The sequence below is a fragment of the Eleutherodactylus coqui genome, chromosome 1 (genome assembly GCF_035609145.1).
Source record: "Eleutherodactylus coqui strain aEleCoq1 chromosome 1, aEleCoq1.hap1, whole genome shotgun sequence".
NCBI classification, from domain to species: domain Eukaryota; kingdom Metazoa; phylum Chordata; class Amphibia; order Anura; family Eleutherodactylidae; genus Eleutherodactylus; species Eleutherodactylus coqui.
Genome location: NC_089837.1, coordinates 438,963,262 through 438,989,252, shown reverse-complemented (window position 1 = coordinate 438,989,252; position 25,991 = coordinate 438,963,262).

Genomic DNA, 25,991 nt, shown 5'->3' with positions numbered 1-25,991 from the left:
TTCCTGCTTCTATGACACTGGAAAGTGAAGAAATTACATTCTGCACGTAAAATTTCGACGCCAATTCTTTTGCGCTAGAATTGAATAATCAAGTTGGGACCTATTAACTTTTCCTATTTATGACATAATCAATGCTCGTGCCAAATTTCATGTTTCTATGACACCAGAAAGTGAGAAAATTAGATTACGTACGTAAAATTTGGACGCTAATTCTTTTGCGCATAGAATTGAATAATCGAGTTGGGACCCATTAGCTTTTCCTATATATGACGTAATCAATGCTCGTGCCAAATTTCCCGTTTCTATGACACCGGAAAGTGAAAAAATTACATTCCGCACGTAACATTTCGACGCCAATTCTTTTGCGCTAGAATTGAATGATCGAGTTGGGACCCATTCGCTTTTCCTATTTATGACATAATCAATGCTCGTGCCAAATTTCACGTTTCTATGACACCGGAAAGTGAGAAAATTACATTCCGCACGTAAAATTTGGATGCTAATTCTTTTGCACATAGAATTGAATAATCGAGTTGGGACCCATTAGCTTTTCCTTTTTATGACATAATCAATGCTCCTGCCAAATTTCACGTTTCTATGACATTGGGAAGTGAGAGATTTAGATTATGTACGTAAACTTTTGACGCCAATTCTTTTGCGCATAGAATTGAATAATGGAGTTGGGACCCATTAACTTTTCATATTTATGACATAATCAATGCTCGTGCCAAATTTCCCGTTTCTATGACATTGGGAAGTGAGTGATTTAGATTATGTACGTTAAATTTCGACGCCAATTCTTTTGTGCTAGAATTGAATAATCGAGTTGGGACCCAATTTCTTTTCCTATTTTGGAGATAATCTATGCTTGCGCCAAATTTCATGTTTCTATGACATTGGGAAGTTGGAGAACTTTTGGCGAGTCAGTCAGTGAGTCAGTCAGTGAGTCAGTCAGTGAGTCAGTCAGTGAGTCAGTCAGTGAGTCAGTCAGTGAGTCAGTGAGGGCTTTGAGCTTTATATATATAGACATAAGATGTACCATTCACAATAGGTGATGGTTACAACACACCTCCTCCCCTCCCTATCTGCACACAGCATGCATGAAACATGTGGATTGCATAGCTGACAATTTAGAAACATGGATAGGTAACATCTTTCTGATGTCTGTGCTGCTACCCCTGTTTCTCCGAAAATAAGACAGTGCCTTATATTAATTTTTGCTCAAAAAGATTTAACTTTTTTACATGTATAGCTGCCTGGACACTATTTAAATTGACTTTTTTAATTAACTGTCAGCAGGGCTTAAATTTGGAGTAGGGATTATAGTTTAACCCCTTACCGCTCCAGGGAGTAAGTTTACGTCCTGGGAGCAGGGTACTTCCATTGGAGATGCGCCCCCCACTGTTAACCCCTTCCCTGCCGCGATCTAAGTAGATCGCGGCAGGGAAAGAGTTCACAGAGGGAGCGCGCTCCCTCTGTGTCTTCGGACGGCTCTTGCGATGTTATTGCGAGAGCTCGGCACACTGGCATCCTGTTGCCAGTGCCTGAGATCGCTGTATAAGCTACTGCCCTGCAATGCCTTATCACAGCGATCATCAGAGCTGTGGTCAAAGTCCCCCAGGGGGACACAAATGCTGTAAAAAAAAAAAAAGATTAAAAAAATTAATTAAAAAAAATGTCAAAAAAAGTTTAAAAAACCCTTTTTTAATGCTTTTTCTCAGATTAGCATTAAAAAAAAGGTAAAAAAATTAAAATCCCCACATATTTGCTATTGTTGCGTCCGTAACAACGCGTACAATAAATTGCACATGCTTTTGACTGTGCACGGAAAAAAACATTAAAAAAACGCTAAAAACCGGAGGCAAAATGCAATAAAAGTGATCAAAAAAGTCGTATGTACCCCAAAATGGTACCAATAAAAACTACAGCTCGTCTTGCAAAAAATAAGCACTCATAGAGCTCCATACATTAAAAAATGAAAAAGTTACAGGACTTTGAATGCAGCGATTTAGAAAAAAAAAAGATTTCCAAAAAAAGGGTTTTAATTGCAGAAAAGTGGAAAAACCTAAAAAAAGATGTAAGAATTTGGGTATCGTCGTAACAGTACCGACACGCAGAAAAAAATGTATTGTGTTATTTATGCTGCATGATTAACGCTGTAAAAAAAAAAATCTATGGCAGAATTGATGCGTTTTCTCTCCCTGCTATCATAAAAAAAAAAAAAGTTTTACAATATAGTCAAATGTACCCAAAAATGACGCCGAGGAAAACTACAGTTCGCCCCGCAAAAAACAAGCCCTCATACGGCTGCGTCGACGGAAAAATAAAAAAATTATGGCATTTGATAAATGGAGAAGAAAATCCGCCAAAAATCCTTGCGTCCTTAAGCCCAAAATAGGCCATGTCATTAAGGGGTTAAGCATCCACAAAAATCATGAAAAATCATTTTGCATCCTAAAAATCCTGGAAAATCGTGCTAGGTCTTATTTTCAGGGTAGGTCTTATTTTCAGGAAACAGGGTATTAGCAACAACAATGTGTCAGCCAGCCATATCATTGTATTTTGCTGAGGTGCATGATGGGAATATGTCATCATTTCAAGTCCAAAGGATTGAGAGAGTGAGTCCACCATTGACAGGTGGAGATCACCGAAAATCTTTCAGATGTTTTCTTTAAACTCATGCATGCGTAATGGTTTAAAAATATGATGTTATGTTGCATTATTGATTCATTCGTGTGTGCAGATCTGTACCTTATATTCAGTTTTATTGTAGATGTTGGGAGAGATGACTCACATGATACATCACCAGATATGTCACATGATTCTCTTACCTGTGGTGAGTCATGGGACACCTCCCCTTAATAATGATTGGCTTTATATGACTACGTAGAAGTACATGTTGCAATACCAGTGTGCTATGAAATGCCTATGTGGTATCTGCCTGTTGTTTTTGAATTTTGTTCCTGCAGGCCTTAAAGCAACCCTACAGGCATGAACAAACAAAGAGGGCCACCCTAGCTTCTCCACATGATGCACACTTTGCATTAGTATTCATCATTAGTCTTAGACACTACACCTGCCAATGGAAAATTATAGTAGGGGCAATTGGGGCTACTGTGACGGGCCTAAGGCTCCATAGGGCCCACGCCTACGAACACTGTCCCTATAATAATCTGCTATTGCCATTCTACAGAGACCTGAGCTCTCACAATCAAGCTTCTGCCATCCCTTAGGCTTCTTTCCCCACGAGTATATATTGACCGCCGTTTCCGCATTCGGCTGATATATGCTACGTTGGGAGAGCTAAAACTAGTAAACAGGCGCACAAATCACGCATTTGTGCGCCTGTTTAAACGGCATGGGTCCCGGCGCATATATGCTGAGACTACCATACTGTCGCCCCTTTTCCCTCCCTCCCCATCATAGGCTCACCTGTCCTCTCTTCCCCGCTCGTTCTTTGCAATGGAAGAGGGCAGGGGCGGAGCTAAGTCCCGGCCTATTCAGCCTCCTCCCATTGATGGCTATGAACAAGGGGCGGGGAGAGGGCGGAGCTTAACTACGCCCATATCTCGCCCATTGTCCACAGCTGCTAAACTCGATCCCATCTGCGGCCAATGACATGGGCTCCCATAGTAGCCCGTGCAGCGGCCGACGTATTCCGGCCCGAAAGATAGTTTCAGGACTGTCTTTTGGGCCCGACATAAAAACGCCCCGCGCTATATTGGCGTGGCTGGGCGCTTTTACGTCTCAGGAATACGGCCATGTGATCTGATGCATTGAAATCTAATGCATCAGATCACAGCATATATCAGCTGGCCGTGAAAAGGGCCGGCTGATTCACACTTGTGGGAAACAAGAATTAATCTCTGAAGCTTCGGTTTCCGGTTGCATCTAGAATGGAGTTGCTCCTAGCAGGCCATCCCTGTAGCAACTCCACTCTTCACTAATGAGGTGACTAGAAAGGAGTTGCTGGTGGTTGTGAAGCCCCCCCTCATACTGTCATATCCTATCTGCCAGGAACAACTCTACTGTAGCTTTGACCCTGAAGGTTCCCGCCTTTGCGCTCCTGGTAAAGTGAAAAGGGTAGTCATTCTTCACACCCCACAGGCGCCTTCCTCTTTGACAACAGCGCAATCGCCCTCCCCCTACCTAAGGCTTCCACACTAGAAGGATCTCTTTTCTTCATCCAGATGTGCAGCACTCAGAAGGTACACCCTCAGCTGGAAGGAGCCCTATCAGATCAGATCATATTAAAGGTAAGCCATAAATCACTGCAGGAGAGGATCTTGGACAGTGATTAGTGGAATAATTGGTTCATGTCGGTATCAGCCTGATTTCACGAAAATCAGCATGAATCGAGACGTTCAATTGCGACTCCTTTTAGAGTCAATGGGAGTAAAAACCAGGTTGACTAATTTGCCCTCCAGAAGGTTGCTAATGCAGCCAAAGCACCCCAAATTGCATGGAAATATAGCCTGACATCTCAGGAATACTGTGCTCCTCCCAAAAATTAGTCAAAATAGTGTACAGTGGTGTAGAGGTCAATCATAGCACAGGGTGTCACAGAAAACAAAAGAACGCCCACATAGGGTCTCCTAGATCAAAAATTGCCCCAAGGAAGACAGCAGGGGTGGTGGGTATTAGTGTATCTTGATGCCACCAGGAAGTCCTGATGGATTCAAGTTTGACAGGGGGGTGACGCCCCCTGTACCTGATTGGCTGCAGAGATAAATAGGAAGCAGGTCCTGGCAGCCCACTAAGGTTTAAGGAGGAAAGCATACAGCATCCACCTGCGCAGGCCGGCAGCCCCAGCTGCAAGGTTTTTGCATGGCGGTTGGCCTAAAGGTGTTGTCGCAAAAAAATACCGTTGCCCCCACACCACAGCGCCGTGAAGAAACTTGCCGTCCGCCGGACTATTAAGCGCACGGGGGTGGGGGGCTTCAGCAGGGACAACACAACGGTTTTAAGCAGCTTCCCTGGAGAAGACGCAGCAGCACGGAGGCCACGGCGACATTGGACAGTGACTGACATCCGGCGGCCGCAGAGGCGCGCATTGGGGCACCAGCAAAAGGGCACTGGCATCACTTAGTTGGCATGCAGGCCCCCCACTCCAGACGTGCATTGCCACATCGGAAAGGGCCTTCCTGGGCTGCGCCACCCCAGTCAGTGTTAAAGCACAGAGCAGGGTCGGCCTCAGGGACTGCTGAGCAAGGTGAAGCAGCTTTGCCGGAGCAGTGGCCCTCTTATCCCCCAACATATGACTGTTTTACAACACACTCGGCAGCATGGAGCACACTGCACGGGGGTACAGTATAAGCCAAACCCGTCCTTCTACAGCTGCAGAACAGCAGGGAACCGACTGTGGCACCCCTGGAGGATAGGCAGCTTACAGCGGTGCAGCACATGGACCTCTCCTCAGTTGTATCACAGAGGCAACAGCGGCAGGGCTGGGGGACAGGCAGCTAACTGGCGTGTAGCATAGGGAGCGCTTCAGGTAGAAAAAGGTTTTGTGCAGCTCGTAGCACCTTCTGGTCTTGACCAAATCAGCAGCTAGGGGTGTGACAGGGGCATTCCTCCATAGAACCCCTGTCAAACCCCTAGCTTTTGGTGGCGTCAAGATACACTAATACCGGGGTAGTGCGTGTTTTAAAAGTAATATCATAAATTTTATAAGGAGAAATTCCACCAGGTGATTACAACACTCAAGCATGGGTCTTCTCCAAGGAACAATTGTAGAGCTACCAAAAAAGTTCGCTAGGCAAGACAGCAGGTGTGCTGCTTGTTTTAAAAACAATGTTAGACACTTTACAAGGAGAAATTCTGCAGGTAGAGAAACATGTTGGAAAAGACACCTGCCTTTTTTGCTCAAAGCCACCCTCCCTGTGATGCTGAGTAATGGTGGACTGGCTAGATAGTTGGTACATTGGTATCCTTTCCTCCTTCTGTGACAACAACACGTTATTTTCCCTGAGGCCCTGTAGCATCTGTTACAGCAGGTAGACAACAGGTATGGTCATACGGATCAGTGAGTCATTACGACCGACCATTTTGGTTGCTACCTTGAAGCAGGCTAAAACGATACACATGTCTTTGATCTGCATCCATTACACAGATGACAAGTGACCAATCTGTGCTAACTGCATACACTATCTCAGACTCCGTGATTGCTCTCCGCTTCTGGCTTAACCTCTGCAACATCTGTACCATGGAATTCCACTGTATAGGGACATCATACATGGCACGGTTTGGTGGTAGCCTGAACTGTCCCAGACGGGATGTGGCTAGGTGTGAATGCCAAAAGTGCAAGTACAGATTCTGGCCTTTTCCAGCCTTTTCTTCCACTCGCGGAATCCGCAATTCCTACCCACATGTCTGAGTAAAGCGTGAAAGTTCATACCTTTCAATGTCCATGTATTACCGCGTATTGACCACGCAGACGCTGATCGCGGTACCGCGATTCAAATCCATCAGTGTAAGACCGGCCTTAGTCTGGTTTTTATCATGGCCATATACTTTCCTGATTATGTAAATGTGGTTTTCTGATAAAGACTATTCTATAGTGATTGTTGAGGCTGTGATTTTTGTTCAGGCATAGTACATGTATTGTTTCAGAGCTTTTTGTTATTTTTAGTCTACTTATAGGTGTTCTACTGGCTTCAGATTGCGTGAGATCAGCCATGTGTCAGCTTGGGTCTGCAGAGCGGCCAGCAGATCTTTGGCTGTGTAACTGCGCTTCCCTAGACATATGAGTTTTAGGACAGCATTTTGGCATTTACCTTGTGCAGCGCTGTATGAAGGCCGGATTTTGCCACATACAGATATCTGTGCCAATGTGGAGGATGTTGAAAGGTGGTATAAATAAGGGCCGGAAGAGGAAGGGGGTGAGGAGCCGACAGACATAGATGAATTTCCCGCAAGTCTTGTGGGTACCATGGACCACTACTTTCGGCTGTTAAGAATATGTTATGCCCCTGGTCATGCTTGTTGGACATTGTGTCCATGGTCAGGTCTACCCTGCTACTGACAGCATTCTTCAACACCAGGGACACATCAACACTCACATGGCAGTGCAGGGCAGGGACGGCTTTTGGGGCAAAGAAGTAGCAGCTGGGCATCTGGTACTGCGGTTTAGCATCAGATTGTTGAAGGTATCTGTGTCCACTAGTTTGAATGGAAGCATTTCCATTGCATGCAGTTGTAGAATGGATGGTGCTTGTGGATGGTTGCGGAATGGAGGGCTGCTGACCTGGGACACACTGGAATATGGGGTAGGTGTCAATGTCGGTAAAGGTGGTGGTGATGGTGGCACATGTTTACCGCAGATCTTACAGATGACCACTCTCTTGTTAACGAGCTTTTAATCAGACTATCCGCTCTGTCGTCCAGTAAACACACGGGTTTTACACTCAATGATAATAGTTCAGATTCTCGTTGGATCACAGGAATCTGAATGATATTGGTCAGTGTAAATGCCGGCAGCGACTGAACGCTTCTCAGGGCATTTAAATGCTGTTGTCAGAATTGATAGCGGCATTTAAAAAGGGTTAACAGAAACGATCGGCATGAATGCTGATCGCAGCTGTTGCCAGTGGAAGTCAGCTGTCGACGATGGCTGACAACCAGCAGGTATATAGTGGGCTCGGCTCTTGAGTCCACTACATACAAACACCTGACATGTGCCACATCGGAAACGGGTTAATATATCTTTTTACTACAAAAAGGGACACAACTGTATGTCATCTGTATGCTGTTTTTGATAGATGTTTTTTTGTTTGTATAATAGTACAGGATATATGGTGCTACAGCTGTACTGGCCTGAAGTGAATGGAAAGTTCCAGAGTGTGTTTAAATGACCTATATCTGTCTTGCGCCTTTGTGATGTCCTCGGTTTGCTTGTAGTATAAATCAGCTTTATGTATATTGCATGTCTGCAGCCCCTCAAGGGTTAAGTGTCTGGGTATGTCTGGAAATGTATAATTTGTTAGTCAAGTGATCGTGAGAGATATATATATATATATAAAGCTGAAAGCCCTCACTGACTCACTGACTGAGGGCGTCCAAATTAGCGTCCAAATTTTACGTGCGGAATGTAATTTTTTCACTTTCCGGTGTCATAGAAACCGGAAATTTGGCACGAGCACTGATTATGTCATAAATAGGAAACGCTAATGGGTCCCAACTCCATTATTAATTTCTATGCGCAAAAGAATTAGTGTCCAAATTTTACGTACGGAATCTAATTTTCTCACTTCCCGATGTCATAGAAACAGGAAATTTGGCACGAGCATTGATTATGTCATAAATAGGAAAAGTTAATGTGTCCCAACTCGATTATTCAATTCTATGCGCAAAAGAATTAGCGTCCAAAATTTTACGTACGGAATCTAATTTTCTCACTTTCCGGTGTCATAGAAACGTCAAATTTGGCTCGAGCATTGATTATGTCAGCAATAGGAAAAGTTCATAGGTCCCAACTCGATTATTTAATTCTAGCGCAAAAGCATTAGCGTCCAAATTTTACGTGCGGAATGTAATTTTTTCACTTTCCGGTGTCATAGAAACGGGAAATTTGTCACGAGCATTGATTATGTCATAAATAGGAAAAGTTAATGGGTCTCAACTTGATTATTCAATTCTATGCGCAAAAGAATTAGTGTCCAAATTTTATGTACGTAATCTAATTCTCTCACTTCCTGATGTCATTTTATATAAAGTAAACGTCACATGGTTACCTCTACGTGGTGTTTCCTGGGTAACGCAGAGAATTATGCAAAATGGTGAACATATGTTTTTCCAGTATCTCTAAAGTAAGCACGACTTCATAACATTTTCCGTGTGAACACCAGATAAACACCAGTACCAAATTAACTCGGGCGAAGCCGGGTATATCAGCTAGTATATATATATGTTTGCAAGGTGAGAGTGAGGAGATTTGAGTTGCAAGGTGTATGGTAGCTAGTTAGGAAGGAGAGAAAGCAAGAGGAGAGTCGGCCTGCACACAGACACCTTCAGTCTGGGTGTGGAGAAGATGGAGCAGGTCGAGAGATTGCTGGATGTTCTGCCTCTGTGGATAATCTAAAGCAGGGGTTCCCCACTGCAGTCCTCAGGGACCACCAACAGCTCATGTCTTCAGGATATCTTATGGTAAAAACACCTGTGGCAATGTCTGAGGCACCGACAATAATTACATCACCTGTGCAACACTGAAGAAATCCTGAAAACATGACCTGTTGGCGGTCCCTGAGGACTGGAGTGGGGAACACTGATCTAAAGCGTCCTTAGTGTGGATGATGGGTACTGAGAGAGAAGGAGTCGTTCGCATGCAAGTCTTCAGTGAGTTATTGTGCGCAAGCCAGTGTTGAGAGCATTGATTCCGGGAGATAAAGCAAGACACAGATAACTGGGACTCTGGACTTTGTATGGATGCCCTGTGTACTTCCACTTCTGCTTTGCCAAATTCTACCATTGGATTGTATTCTGTGTTGTTCAGTAAAGTGGACATCTTCGACCATTTTCGGTGTGTCCAAAAAAAAATTACTTTGTGTGGGCTCTGTTTATTCCAAAGAAGAGTCGCACCAAAAGAAAGGAACGGTGGCATCACTTGTGACAACTAAAGACTTTCTGGTAACTTTGCCCGGTTACCATCCCTGTCTATTTTCCTGTGACCTCATCCTGTGGCAACGTGGACGGGTCCATGCTACCCGGAACTGGGGAGGGAACGATAGAGCCACTGTGACAAGTGACCATCTCTACCCCTGCTGTCTCCTCAGCTGTGAGCCTGCTCTGCGGACTCTGCACAGCTACATGGCAACTCTTGGCCACAACTTTGGCCGCATGGCCAAAAATCTCTGTGTAGCTCTGTGTTCTTACAGTGTTACTGAAATCATTTGGTTGACAGCGAAACTCGAAAGTTGTTGCAATCCACAGGTCACAAAAAATTCAGCAAGTTTGGATTTTTTGTGATGTGTGGGTTTAGGTAATTGGTGAGTTGCACTGTGACCCCATTGATCGCAGTGAGAATGTAAGATCGCAGAGCAGTACAGCAATCTTTGGTCGTACAACCTCTGTCATGATCAAAAATTCAGTGTAGCTCTAGTCTAATTCTTAGGCCTCATTCACATGGACGATTTTGCGCAGTTATATGCTCTAAGAAATCGTGACTAATGGAACCAATGGTTTCCTATGGAAACGTTCAGATGAATGATTTTAAGCTGCACAAAAAAAAATTGCAATGAAAAACAAAGGACATCAGCGACTGAACTTAGCAAACAAATTCCTTGCTATGTGAAAAAATAAGTCTTGACCTATCTTTTGGCAGAAAATCGCTGACTATGTGGAAGACTATGTGGGACCGCCGGCAAAGGAAGATGAAGGGATTCCCCAACAGCGAGGATAGGGGGAGATGTAGGGGTTCCCACGCTGGGGAGTTGGAGCGATTCTCTGCTGAAATGAAGGGAGTTCCCGGCAACACCCAGCTCCCGATTGGCTGCTGTTTATATACTGAACAATTATCGTTCAGCTCATCTTTCATCATTTAGGCTGCCTAAACGATGAAAGATGAGCTGAATGATAATCGTTCAGTGTAAACAGCAGCCGTTCAGTATTGAACGGCCACTGTGTTATGTCAAGGGAAAGGGGCCGCGGAGAGCAAGGAGAGAAATCTCCAGCTGACCCGCTGCGAGCCAATGATACTCGCTCCTGTGCAACAGCATGGGAGCTAGTAAGTGCATGGACGAGTGTTGGACATCGTTTGCCCGACATTCGTCCCATGTCAATGGGCCTTAAAGCATATCTCTAAATGCTATTAACTACACCACAGGCAAGATGCCCGCCCCCACAGTTATGTACAGACAATAGAATGAAATAAATCTACAATCAGAAAATAAAAACAGATTAGAAAAATGGAAAAAGTTTCACTATCTGGTTTTAATTCCCTTCAATCTCATCCAGATTCTACTTTGGCTGTTATATTGAGCTGTTGTGACTTCAGTATCCTATTCCCTGATGGAAACAGAAAGACAAAACTAGTCGGGCACAGTCCTGAAGTTTTCTATCTACTAGAACTATTGACATGCTAAGTGACAAAAAGTTTTGTATGTGAACATTAAATGAACGCTATAAAAATGATCCCCAAAAAACAATCCTCCAAAATTGCACCAGTGCTGTTTATCGTTCATTCCACAATTTTCATACGTTTCTCAGTACATTTTATTGTACATTAAATTGTGTTATAAAAAACAACTCAATCTGCAATAAGCAAACCATCATACGGCTATATCAGCAAAAAGATGAAAACGTTATAGCTCCTGAAATGTGGGGATGAAAGAATGAAATGGTGTTGGCAAAGCAGGCTGCGGTAGGAAGGAGTTAATACCTTGTAAGGACGTAGATGTTGATGCTGCCATACTGTACCTTCTTACCAAAGGTGTGAACTGAACTGTTACCAATTTTTAGCATTACTTATGTTGTGGACTGCCACATAAGCAGAAAGTGTACACCAATAATCCGCATACCCCATATGAGCTCCATGAGAACATTACAAACACTATCTGCAGCATCATTGTTGAAGAGCTGTAGGCAGTATCAACCAACATGTTGCAACATACCCACAGGTGCACAGAAGTAAACAGGGACAACTTTCAGCATTTGCTGTAACTTTTGGTAAATTTACAAAGTTTTTGAAAAAAACATCCATTTGCTCATTCTTTCTGTTGCAGTATTGTTGGAGGTGGGATTACTGAATTTGGAGATTGCACATTAGGAGTTCATGACTGATTGTTCTTAGCATCATGTTCAATATTAATATCATCTGCTGTCTATACTGTGAAGCCTTTCCTTTCCTTCTTTGTAGTTTGTAACCTGACTAGTAAAAAAGTATATTACCCGACTGAAAGTATCTTAGTTTGTTATCTCTAAGATGCTGACGTGTAAGTGAGCCGTTCTCTCACAGACTCTAGTTTAGCTGAGTTTATGCTCCGTACATTCCAAGTTCTGGTTGTGATTCTGTTATTGCAGCGTTGGGTTCTTTTTTTCTTGGATGCCAACATCAGCAGGCAGATGACTGGATTCTGTTCCAACCTTGTCATGCACTCCAGCTGTGCTTTAATAAATCAGCTCTTCCATAGTAATCTTTACAGAGCCTTTTAAACTCCGGGACCCATCTAGCATGTTATGGTCATTTATTAATACTTTACATTAATGGTTAAAGGCATTGTCCAGTTGTAAACTAAAGATGACCTATCCTCAAGATAGGACATCAATAGTAGATCGGCAGAAATTAATTGCCAGGGGCTCTCACTGGTGTGTTTATGCACTGAGCTGATTACTGCATGAAGCATACAGCTCCATTCTTATTGCAGTTGCCAGGCTTGGTATTACAGGTATTGAAATGAATAGTAACTTGGATGCAATACCAAAACTGGCCACTGCAGTGGGAGCAGAGCTGTGTACTTCCTGCAGAAATCAGCTCAATTCAAGCGTACATAGGCCTGATGAACAACTCATCAGTAAGGTTTCTGTGTGACAGATCCCTGCTGATCTACTATTGATTTCCTATCCTGAGGATAGGCCATCAATAGTTTATAACTAGAAAACCCTTTAAGGCTTTGGTTGGTTTCAAATGTAAACTATGATATGGTGACGAATCTGCTTTCCATCAAATCCAAATTAACACTAACAGACCCCATTGATTTAATGTCAGGATTAAATGGGGTTTCGCTTTCTCTGACAACAAGAATAGTGCTGCGGACTGCTATTCTTGCTATAAAAATGATGGCATGTGTGATGGGGCCTCTCAACACATTAGTGAATAGTCTTAGAGTTACCTTCTTCTGCACAGTTTAAAGCGTTAGCCTAGACAGAGAATGTTGCATTTCTTTCAGGGAATTTTTGTCTTAAAGAGCCCACACCCTTACAAATATATACACCGAATAGCAACTTTATTAGCGACACCTACTCTTTTACGATTGGAGCTTCCCCGTATGGAAATTAGACTGTGACCCCGGAGTGCAGAATAAAATCAAGTTTAACGTGGATCAGCTGGAGTGTGAATCCACATTAGGAATGGAAAATCAAACGATCTGAGCCACTTCTGATGAGGCCTGAGCGTTGGTTCTAGCCTAACTGCAGCCAGGATTTCAAACACTGCCAACCTTGTGGGTTTTTTGTGCAATGGTGAGGAAAGTATACAGAGAATGGTGTGATCAGGAAAAAACATCCAGCGAAAAGGGATCTTACGGGTGTCGACAGCTTATTGATAAAATCAGTCAGAAGAGGATGTTAAGAGTCATTCTGATGAAAAGGAGGTGAACATTCAAACAAATTGCAGCTGAATACAATGCTGATGCTCCAACTAACATGTCCAAAGGCACAACTCATTATTCTTTAGCACAATATTGATCACCATTGCTGTCCAAGGGCTCATACCCACTGACGTTTTTTTCTCCACTGCGCTGCGAGAGTAAAGAAAAAGTCTCGCAGCACAGTGCGAGAAAAAAAATGGCATCACGCCGGGATATCGCCAGTGTTTTCAATGGGGCCAGCGGCAGCAGCGCTAGCCCCATTCAAAAGAAATGGAAAATGCCGCGGACTTCTGCCACAGCTGTGACAGCTGTGACAGCTGTGGCAGAAGTCCGTGGGATGCTATCCCATTGCTTTCAATGGGATCGGCACTGCTGCCGACACCATTGAAAGCAGTGCTTTCTGGCAAGCCCCGCAGTATGATTATCGGGGAAGAGCTTGAAATATAAGCCCTTCCCCGATAATCATCAATAAGTGGTTAAAAAATTTTTTTTAAATTACTCACCTCTCCGCCGCTCAGACGCGTACTCCGGCTGGCTCCCCGGCACTGCTGTCCAGCACTTTCAGCACTGAAAGGGCTGTGCTGATTGGCTAAGGGCTCAGCCAATAGCAGCTAGTGCTTAGCTATTGGCTGAGCGCTCAGCCAATGACAGATAGCCCTTAGCCATTCATGAAAAGCTAAGATAGTGCGGGGTCCCCGCGGGGATGAAGGAAACTCCTGCCACAGCTGTCACAGCTGTGGCAGAAGTCCGTACTATTCTCCCTATGTTTTCGATGGGGCTAGCGCTGCTGCCGCTGGCCCCATTGAAAACACTGGCGGTATGCTGGTTGTATTTCGGCGTCTTTCTTGCGCTGCAAGGCGAGAGTTTTCACGTGCTCTCGCAATGCAAGAAAGAAAATATCGCCAGTGGGTGTCCACCCTAAGAGAAACAAAAAGTAAGACTCCAGCTAAAAAACAATAGTGCAAAAACTGGATCAGTGAAAAAACATCACCTAGTCTGATGAATCTAAATTCCTGCTGCACCATGCTGATGGGAGAGTCATAATTTGGAACAAGCAGCATGAATCGATGAACCCTTCCTATCAAGTGTCAACTGTTCAGGCTGGCGGAGGTGGAGTAATGGTATAGGGAATGTTTTTGGCACAACCTGGGTCCTCTGGACCTTCTTTGTCCTTCAAAGGCAATTCATAGTTGCGTCCATCCATAAGTAGCAACACGCTGCTACATGGATGCCTCTAATAAACTGGTCTTTTAATTTACTAGGAAATTCATCAATAAAGAATTTTGAACCTATTCAGATTTTTAAAAAATTAAGTGTTCATTCATTTTAACATGTAGAATTTTATCTAAGCCTGCTATTCACTTGCTAGTTTAGTTCCCTAGCTGTGAAGCCTTTGTATGGTAAATGTATAAAGTGCTTTGTGCTCTGTTGGCACGATATAAATAAACATATATATTATGTACATTAAGCCTAACCATCACTCATACACACGAGTCGCAGGCTATAATCACAGTCCACACCCTATCATTTTCTATAATAACAATTTTTCTTCGTGCTGAAAGTGAAAGGTGTTAAAAGAAAATGGTTAATTAAAGAGGCCAATCAGCCCAGTGGTTGCTTTTATGTTAATTTATTATACTTTTCCTTTTTTATAGTCATTTTGACTACATATTTTTGGTATTTATACAGAGGAGATGATTTCAAGGGCGTTAATTACAAACCTATTTTGCAAATATAGATTTCAACCTTAACACATTCTCCTCAACCAACAGTTCTAATTTCAATCATCACATCTGATCATCTGAAAGTGTAAATACGTACAGGCGATTTGTTTCAATTGTCAAATGTTAAGATCGCTATCTAAGACTAAAAATAAATACATGTTTGAAAAGGGTGAAACTACTGTGTTTAACCCCTAAATGGCGCAGCCCTTTTTTTTTCCATTTTCGTTTTTTCCTCCCCCCTTTTAAAAAATCGTAACTCCTTTATTTATCCATCGACGTCGCTGTATGAGGGCTTGTTTTTTTGCCGGACGAGTTGTATTTTTCAATGGCGCTATTTAATTTACCATATACTCGTATTGTTGTGGAAATCTTTTTTAAAATTCTAAGTGAGGTAAAATGATAAAAAAAAAAAATATTTTCTGCCACTAACTTCTGCACACAATAACGTTTTTATTTTTCCATTGCCACGGTTTTCCAAAAACTCATTTTTTTCAGGACGTCCTGTAGTTTGCATTGGTACCATTTTGGCATACATAGGGCTTTTTAATTGCTTTTTATTGTATTCTTTCTTGGAGACATGATGACCAAAAAAGCGCATTTCTGGTGTTCTTTATTTTTTTTTCCGGATGATGTTCATCGTGCAGGGTAAATAATGCATTACTTTGATACTAAATATGTATTTTTGTTTTATTACGGTATTTCCTTTATTTAAAACTTTATGATGTAGTGCTACAGCATTACATCATACTGTGATCGAGCAGGCAGTCTATCAAGCCACCCGACAGGGATGGCTTGATAGGCATTCCGCCAAGAAAGCCCTGGGGCCTTTCAGAAGGCCCATAGCTGCAATGACACTCGCAAGGCTCCCTGCGATCTCATCGCGGGGGTGGGGGGTGTACGGGACTTCCGAACATCGTTTTGGGGATTTAAATGCCGATGTCAGAATTGTCCGCAGCATTTAAAGGGTTTACAGCTCCGATCAGTCGCGTGGCTGATTGGAGCTGTTGCCGCCAGGAGTCAGCTGTAATAAACAGCCGGCGCATGCACTGTATGAAGAGAGATTGCCCCACGATCTCTCTTCATACATACCCTGACGCTGCAGGATGTAAATGCACGTCATATAGCGGAAAGGGGTATGTGGTTACTTGAAGGTCTGTCATTGTAAACATACATTCGATTTATTTTAAGGCCAGCAACTAATAGGCATGTACTGTGTGGAATTGTATAAAGGCAACCTTAGTCTGAGCTTCGTTGAAAGTGATCTTCTAATGCAATTCTGTGATTGATATGTCAGTAGATTATGTTTTGATGAATTTCCTAAGCTCCCAGGCCAAGTAAAAGGAAAAAATAATATCACTGGGGAAAATGTTGCTTCATGAATATCAGTGTGTGATGGTCATAGAGAATTCAGCACCTTTTCCTTAAAGAATACCTGCACTTTCACTTTGGTGCGTTTCTGCTCTGTCGACCATTTTTGGCTTCTTCCAGTAGCTGAAGATGGCCCCATATAGCACTATAAGGACTATATAGAGCTGTCTTTAGTTGCCTGAAGGAGCCAAAAACATCCGAAATGCTCCTAAGTAAAAGTGCAGATACTCTATAAAGTGTACTAGCACTACCAGATAACTTTTCAGAAAAGGCTGTTGTGTGTACATGAGCAGTGACACAATTTCTGACCATTATATAACTTGTATCCTGCTTTATCAACAGCTTTTTCCTGTGCAGAGTAACCTGACACTGAAAAAGGGATACATCAAGACTGGCATACATTGAAAGGAGTTACTGTACTCCATAATCAAATGTTTTCTTCTCTCCACCTATCTAAATTGTTGCCCCTATGTTTTAGTATTATAGTAGTCCCTTTCATTATATCATCAACATCAGGTTGGCGAGGATCCGCCACTCAAGATCCCCGTCAATCAGCTAATCATCCAGCCCACTATCAGTGCAGCTGGACCGAACATCCACATCGGTGGTCAGAGTCAGAAGTGTAATAGGCAGCTTTGCTCCCATTAAAATCGATGGGAGTGAAGACATCTATTACACTTCCGCCCCTGACAGCAGTCAGAAAATCAGCTGATCAGTGGGGGTCCTGAGCGGCATATCCCTGCAAATCTGCTGTCGATGACCTAACCTTAGGATAGATCATCAATAGTACAAAGTGACAAAACCCCATTAAAGTAAGAGTAACCTGACATTGAGAAAGAGATACATTGAGAGGAGGCACTCTTTGCCTGTTTAAATTGTTTCTCATGGGTTTTAGTATTACAGTAGTTCCCTCCATTATATCTATTATATCTGGATATTGATTGGTGCCACTTCTCTTCACCCACTTTCTCAAGTGCTCCATCACAAACCCACATAATTCAGTTCATGCCTGATTTTTGACAGAAGTTGCACAGGTTAAAAAGACTTCTCTAACATTGAGCCAAGTTTGCGCAAAAAATTGTGACATCCAATAAAAAAAGAAGGCAAGTACGTTGGGTGTGGTCAAGCTATAAATGTACTTTTAGATTCATATGTCATAAGTAAAAGGAAAAAAATGTACCTTGGTAGCACAAATCCAAGGCTGCTCTTAGGAGTCGTAAAAATCAACTTTTGGACTAATCCAGATTTATTAAGAGGTGAGCATTTTTAATAGGCTAGGTGAAGTTCTCCACAGCTACCCTCTACAATTTTATTGGTGCTAAGTACGTCATAATTATTATTAAATGTGGGCCAACATAAGCACATGAAAACGTACAAAGGAACCTTATGCCCAAACTTCTCTTAAAGCAATGATCTGAGACAAGCAAAAAGGATCTATCTGGTGATGAAGAAATCACCCCTACCACACATTGGTGGCTCTCATTAATGCTTTTACCAGTGCCTCGGGGTCTCTAGTTTTACCCTCCCCTCATTCAAAGTTATTAGATAAATTTTATAGCATAAGGCTGGGCAATTTGGAAAGTATGACGAAGTCCTGAGTCAAGATAAGTGATTTCCCACATGGCTGAATCATTTACCAAAACGTCTTCCACAAAAACCTTCATACTCAGAACGCTGTTAATTTTTGTATAAAAACTTAGAACCAAAAGAAATGAATCTCCATCTCTTTTGTGCCAATTCTAGTTACCCATTAAGCTTCACATTTGAAACTTTTATGTATATGTTTTAAGAATGGTTACATAGATCTGTAGGTCCATTACATTGCCTTCGCCATCTACATGAAAAGTTATCAATACTTCACATTATATTTGCTGTACTGATCTATCTTGCAAGATTATTGGCCACTGCTGCTTTTTGTTGGTTGCTAATGAAATCATTTCATGCTTTCCATGTAGAAATTCACCATAGAAATCTTTATGCAGAGACTGCATAGGAAGCAAATAATGAGAACTCTGAGTTCAACAGCCATAAGGTTAAGATGAGAGGGCATTTACATATAGGTTATGACTAATGGGCCATACTCATCAATACCTGATGACTGGATACTTATTCAGATGACAGCTTTCTCTCCATTGCCTAGTTTTCACCCAAGAATGGTTAGAGAAGGGTATAATGCCCACTCTGCAAGTCCTACATGCCCTATTCTGGGGTGCAGATGTTGAAGGCCCACTGGAACAGGGTCCTTCGCCTAAGCAGGCTGGGAAGTCAGAAAATTGGACAAGCGGAACAGGAAGACAGTAAAAGACCATCTGGAACTAGAGAGGAAAAGGAACTAGGAACAGATACAAAAAATCCAGTGAAGAGCCTTGGACAGACATCCTGCTCTCCCTATTTTCTGCAGTAAGTTGTTATTCATATCATTATTGTGTTGTTCTTATGTTATATTGATGCTGTGATATTAAGGAATAGTCATGGGAAGGGTTTTGGCTGTGAATGGGTCCCGAAAGAAAAGAGCCTAAGACCAATGTGTAGGATATATGAGAGCAAGGTGTGCTGCAAGTTAAATGTGGTAGAGATTTCCACTCTGGTGAAGACTGGGTTGTACACTGGACTCTCTTCGAGAGAGTTATGCTTTCTCTCAGGAAAGACCGCTTCTAGTTTAGTCATGGGACTACTGAAGGCTGACTTTTGCAATACTTCTACTTTGTGACATCAACACACTGGTGAGAGACTTTCTACTACCTGTTTTTCCCGCTGTGTTAAAACTGCTGAGTTGTACTGATAACACACTGTAAGGAACCTGCACATTCTGTTATCCTTGTTAGGAAATAAGTTTGGAACATGTCATTTTGGAGTGAGGATAATGTGTTCCTGGCTTATCCACTCCATTATTACATTTCTGCATGTATCATATGTTGGAGATCACTGGCAGAATACAACATCTCAGTTATACCCTTGCCCTATAGGTTGGTGCCCCTACTACCATTCACTAGTGCCCAGCCCACTTAGTTCTACAGAAGAGAAACAACAGTGAGTGTGTGGAGAGAGAATGATACATCAAGTCTTTGTTGAAGGAAGAGAGAACCACAGCCACCACCACCGATAAGTGTGTTGCCTTAGTACTTTAGATATGAACTCGTCAAGCTTTATTACAAGTAAATGTTAATTAAAACTACTCTCCTGTCCACTAGACTATCATTTGGGGTTGCACTTCATACAACACCACAGCCAGGTGACAGTAGAGTCTGATTCACCTCCACTTTACGCAACAGTATTCATTGGTTGGCATAAAGACTAAAAGTGACCATTACTCTGCCTACCATAATTGTGATCCTCATTTCCAGATATTACATCTTTATGTACAAAACTATTTGCACCTGAAACTGACATTAGCAATGAGAAGGTGAAGTACTGCAGTAATTCATGTCTTGTCCTACTCTGTTCATATTGAAATGAATGGGGTATGTAGCAAGTGAATAAAGCTAATAAGCAGGGAGCAGGAAAACAGCGACCTTAGTAGGTGGTACAAAGACTCTGAGTGACCATGACTTTACCCACCTAATTACGGTCTCCATTCCTTGGTACTATAACTTTATCTACATAACTGTTTGCACATGAAACTTACATTAGCAGGGAGAAAGTAAAGGACGGCAGTAAAACAATTATTGTTCTACCCTGTTCATATTGAAATGAATGATACATCAGGTATAGCACATACCACTGCAGTGCCTGCCAAACTTTCTTGTCTTCTTACATGATAAGTACAAGTAATATACAGCATTTGTTGTTACCCAACTTTATATGTGGTTTTATCCTCAGGTATAGTAAGCCGTGAATGGATTTCAAAGGTAAACCTATATTTTAAGTACTTAGAGCATACATTAGTATACACTTGTATAAGCTTCATAAAACTGACATAATCAATTATTTGACAGAAATGAACAATAAGCATCATGAAGTAACTAAATCCAGGCTTTATTTTTCTTCTACGCCTGTGGCAGTTAAATATGGTGATTTCAGATTATCTAGGATGATATTTATTTCATTGCATAGTGAGTGATCACCAGGGAGTGGAACCAGAGCTTTATTCCATGTGCTTGTTTATACAGATGTTTTCTCAGTTTCCGGGACTGCCAACAGTTGCCAAAAATGGGTTTCTTTATAACTGGTGTTCTTTCTGTCTATCATGACATTGTAACCTGTGTTTACATCAAGCCAAGCATAGACTAACCTTGGCTATGCGTCAGTCATATAAATTCCAGTATAGTAGATCTTGTGGTTTAGTACTAAATGGAAGTTCCTAACTTGTTATCAATGTTTCTACGGTTCTGTAATAGTTAATAGTTTGGATCTTCCAAGATATCTTAATATGAAGCTTAATTTGTCCACTTTGTTGCCAATGATTTTATTGCAGTTTTGGGCATTGGTGTACCTTGCTATGTTCCAGAATATGATACAATTCAGTTTTTATAGCACAAATTAGTATAACATGCAAGCTGACTAACAAAGTATCAGGATCAGGCAAAGAAAAGAAGCATTGTAATAGGTCTTTGTAATGTAATATATTTGGAAGGTTTACACTTCTACATCCTGAATTGATTGGTTTGTGTGCGCACCACTGGCCAGGCGGTGTTTTTCCACTGCTCTGTGATCCAATTTTTACACTCTTTTGCCCACTGGAGTCTTTTCTTTCTGTTTCTCTTAGATAGCAATGGTGATGGTGTTATAGCCCATCCATGCTAAGGAATGAAGAATTATGCATTTGGACATGGTAGTTGGAGCACCAGCATTGCATTCACTGCTATTTCCTAGATTGTGCACTGCTTGTTTGCCAGAACAATTCTTGACATCCTCCTCTGAACCTTCAATAACTTGTTTACATCCACTGGATCCCCTTTCACTGGATGTTTTTTTTTTATACTTATGTTTTATTTGAGATTTTCAGGTTTTACAACAAAGTGGTAGACATTTTACAGAGTAATGGTACAGTCATATGCATATATTATAATCATAGTCTACAAGGAAATAGAATTGACTGAGGGGATACATTCCAATGAGCCTTCTACATGGTGCTCTCCTGTAGTATTCCAGCTCAATCTTAACTTTAAACTGTTAGTTAAGAGAAATAGCATATGAAATAATCGGCCTGGCCAGGGCCCAACTTGGTTTTATAGAAGGGGTTGAAGGGGTATGGGGGGTAGGTTACGAGGGGAGGTCGTGGAGGGGTGTGTGTCTGAGACAGCTTGGGAGTTTCCCATGGGGTGGATGCTACCGCCTTTCACTGGATGTTTTAACCTCGATCGCGCCATTCTCTGTATACTCTCCACACCACTGCATGAAAAAAACTCACAAGGTTGGCTGTGTATGATATCCTGGCCCGGCTAGTCTAGTACCGATGACCAGACATCGTTGGAAGTTGCTCAGCTCAAGTTTTCCAATTCTAATTTGGATTTACACTGTAACTGATCCACACAAAACTTGTCACTTGATTTTATGTCGCACAGCAGGGTCACACATGGATTGTTCTGCATTACTGGTGCATCTTGTCTCCACCGGAAAAATGGGTGAAGACAAGCTGCATGCCCACAAACAACACCCATAACATGATTGGCTGGCCAGGAGAATGGGTGGGCATTATCTGCCCTCCCGCCTCATGTCACTGCTGCCGTCCCTGCTGTGAGTATATCCCAGCGGCAGCTTCCCTGGATCCCGGCTCCGCACCTTTCATTGATGCTGGGCCTGTTGTGACTCTCCCTGGCTGCAGTCTTCCAGCTCCTGCTGTGAGTATCCCCAGCGGTAGTCTCCCTGCGTCGCAACTACGCACCTTTCATTGATGCCGCACCTGCTGTGCCTCTCCCCAGCGGCAGCATCCCAGCTCCGCAACCCCGCAGCTCTGATTGCTGGTGGCCCTGCTTTGCCTCTCCCCGCCGCCAGTGTCCCAGTTCTGCAGCATGCTGCTGGTTCGTTGGCTCCTCCTGGTTTGCACGCCGCCAGTGACTGTGAGGGAGGTAGCAGCGCGGCAGCCGGTAGCATACTGACACCGCTGCAGACTGTGATGGCGGGGGATATTGCTGGCAGGCCGGGAGTGAGACTCAGACGCCGGACTGCACTGCCCATGGCACCTTCAGGAGTACAGATGGCCAGCCAACAACATTACCGCTGCAGTACTAGCAATACTAATCCTGTGGCTGAGGTACAGTGGCAGCTACCGATCACGCTGTCTTGTGCTCGGCCCAGACCGCTGTGTCTTCCAGACACAGCAATCCATGTGTGGGTGCAGAACAGTTCTGCAGACAGGACAACAGTAGCCAATTGGAATCTAGGGGCCTGACACGGGGCGTAAACACCTGCAAAACCCAGTCAGCCTTTAGTTGCCGGAGGAGACAAGATACACCAGTACCTGTTCTGTACAGGAAAGCTCCAATCGTGAAAGGATCGGTGTCTCTAATAAAGTGGATTTTCGGTGTACATAAGATATTAAAATGTTAATGGAAATCTGTCATCGCAAACTGCCATCTCACATGGAGGTCGGGATCTGTATATGTCACAAGTAGAGGTGTAGTGATGCAGAATTCAGGATTCGAGGAGCAGATGGAGTAACCAAAGTCTACAATATTTATTTTAAAACATAGAAATGAAAATAAATAGGGTTAGTTGGTAATTAAGCAATTAAACTTTTACCTTGTCACGAGCTACAGCTAACTAGATCCTAGGAATAATACCTTGTACACAATACAAAATAACAGTAAGACTTTAAGAACAATATCAATAATACTTTGTGACTATCAGTCTCATTTCGCTGAATTACAGTTCACAGCATGTAGCACACAGTTCTCTTTAGGAGTAAGACTCTACTAGTATCAATACAGTATAATGGAAGTATGGTGGTCAACCTCCAGGTTCCATCCCCTAAAACAGCATCTCCATGTGTAACCACACGCAACAGAAATCTGGCAAATAGTCCAAGTCTTCCTCTATAATCTATGACCCTACGACAGGCCTGTGGTCTACTAGGTCCCAAGCCACATAGCGCCAACCTCTTCTCTGCCTGTGCCGTGCCCACAGTTCTCCAGCAGCACTTCCACTCCCCAACACGGTCCCTTCACTTTCTGTCATGGCACAACCAAAATTTTCCTATATGGTGGTCAAAGTTTGCACAAATTTCTGGTGTAAAATATACATAAACCTGTTGGCCGGTCAATTGGCCCTGTACATTGACAGGGCATATGAGAAGGAGATTGTCTCACAGTAATTGGTTGCCAGGGAGAGATTGTTTCTATTCATTAACAGTCATCCTTGGTCTTGGAAAGGGTGGGGATTGAAAACTCAAAGGCGCTTATTTATCATTGCTGGATGCCAGAATTCTGGGATCCAAAGGTTGCAATTTTTGTGCACACACCAAAACTGCAACTTTTAGGGTTTTTATGCTGTGCCTCACCACTATTTCAAATTGTGGGTGGAGCTCTGATTTAGGGGGCATGGCCATGTGCAGCCCATGGCTTTTACTAATCTATGCTAGAAACTGGTGAAGATAATAGTAAAAACATACTTCAGCTCCTAGCTGGTATAGGTTTTCATCTGGTGCATGGAAGTGTCATCACGTGAGACACATGTATTAAGAGGATCTTAATACATTTGTTGCTCATAGATGCAAGTGGCATTTCATCTTCCGGTCTATGTAAATAAGCCCTAAGGTATTTTAGAAAGTTGCTTAACCCTTTCCAATCCACTGTCTGACGTCTAAAGACATTCTGATTGGAGGCTGTACAGCTCCGATGTTGGAAGACGTCCGGCAGGGTATTCTTACTGTATTATACTGGCCGCTCTGTTGTCGGGGGGCCTCTCCAGCATGCCTCATACCAAGGTACTGGCTCTAGCCAGCAGATGGCGCCATTGTATAGTAGCAGAAAGAGAAAGCCCCCTAGGAAATCCTGAATCCAAAATTGGATTGCAAAGGGTTAACTTTGTCTTCATAAAGAAAAGATGAGTGCATGCAGATACACAAATCAGATATGGTTTAATGCCATTGTAATGCCAGCTATTGGAAGGCAGCTTACCTTTAAGATAATGTCACACCTACTAACAAGCCATGTAACATGACTAGGGATATAAGTCAAGCCTAAGTCTTCTTCATAAGGAAAAAACACCCATGTGTCTGTTTCAGGGTTCTTGCTCAACATCAGAGTACAGTAGGGCACTGGTTGGCTGGGTGAGAGATCTGTGACTTGGGTTAGAAAAGGTACTATTTCTCTTTCCTGACCCACATCACAGGCTTATCACCCAGCCACCAATCAGGACCCTGCTGTGCAGTGATGGGGCAAAAACCCCAAACAGCTGTCTGTACTTGGTTATCTTTTCCTATGGAGTTTTGGTGTATATCCTTAGTCATCTTTCAATGCCTGTTAGAAGGTTGACTTACAGGGAAGCTGCCTTGCAAAAGGTGGCACTGCATATGCATTATACAATCTCTTATTTGTATACTAAATTTCCCAAGAGCACTGCGTGGGCTCCATAATCCGATAATCCTACTTGATGCTCTCCACAAGGAGAAACAGTCCCGCTTGTTACCCATGTAGCTATAGACATAATTAGTGTGTATGAAAGCTACACCTCCTGAACGCTGGGTTTTAGAAGGCATTTTGTAGCTATGGCTTTGCTTGGGTCTGTTCTCAGCAGCAAACTTACATTTTTATGCATTTTTTTAAAACAAAGCTGAATTTTTCATGCCAGTTTCCTGATAGCTTTTCCTCCCTTCTCAAGTTTAAAGATGCAACAAATTTGTGGCATATGTCACACAGTGTTAATAAAGTTGTCACATCTTTAAATATGTCTAGAGATGTATGGTTACTTTGTACGCCACCCACCTCCTGGAATGAGATTGCAACGCATTTAGTGTACAAATGTCTGTTAAAAAACCTTATTCCACGTAAATGCTCCCCCCTTTTCTAAAAAATCTTTGATAAGTACAGTAAAAGGCGTAACATCTGTTCTTTTTGGTGCAAATCAATTAGAAATCTGTCTAAATTGATTTGCACAAGAAAGACCAACTTAACCCGGAATTCTGCCCCAATCCAGTAATAATGCGTCCCCGTCATGTCTGACAAGAATTTTACACAGACTACCGGGACTAGGTTGGAACAGTGAGATGGGAAACACATCAGAGCAACTGACATAGAAAGGGGTGGTCCAAAAATGGTTGTACCTGCCTAACAAGTGGAGCACCTTCCCCGAAAGGGGCAACCCCACAACAGGAACCTAGGGCTTCCCTGAAAAGCCCTAGATGGAGTAAGGGAGTAAGACAAACCCCAGGAACAGACGGATTGAAACAAATCCAGGAATACAAGGAACACCTCACACACACAGAAGGTGCAGAACAGAAAAAATATAGAAAGCAACACAAACTGACACAGAGTAAAACTCCCCACATGCACACACCTCAATGACCAAATGCACTGACTCACAATACCAGAATGCAAGAAGTATAACCAGCACCAGTTTATATTGCTGAAGAAAGTTATTAACTGACTGGCTGGGCTGTCAATTACTCCAGTCCAGTCAGCCAATTAATTAATTAAAAGCAAGAGGCTGTTCATCTGGG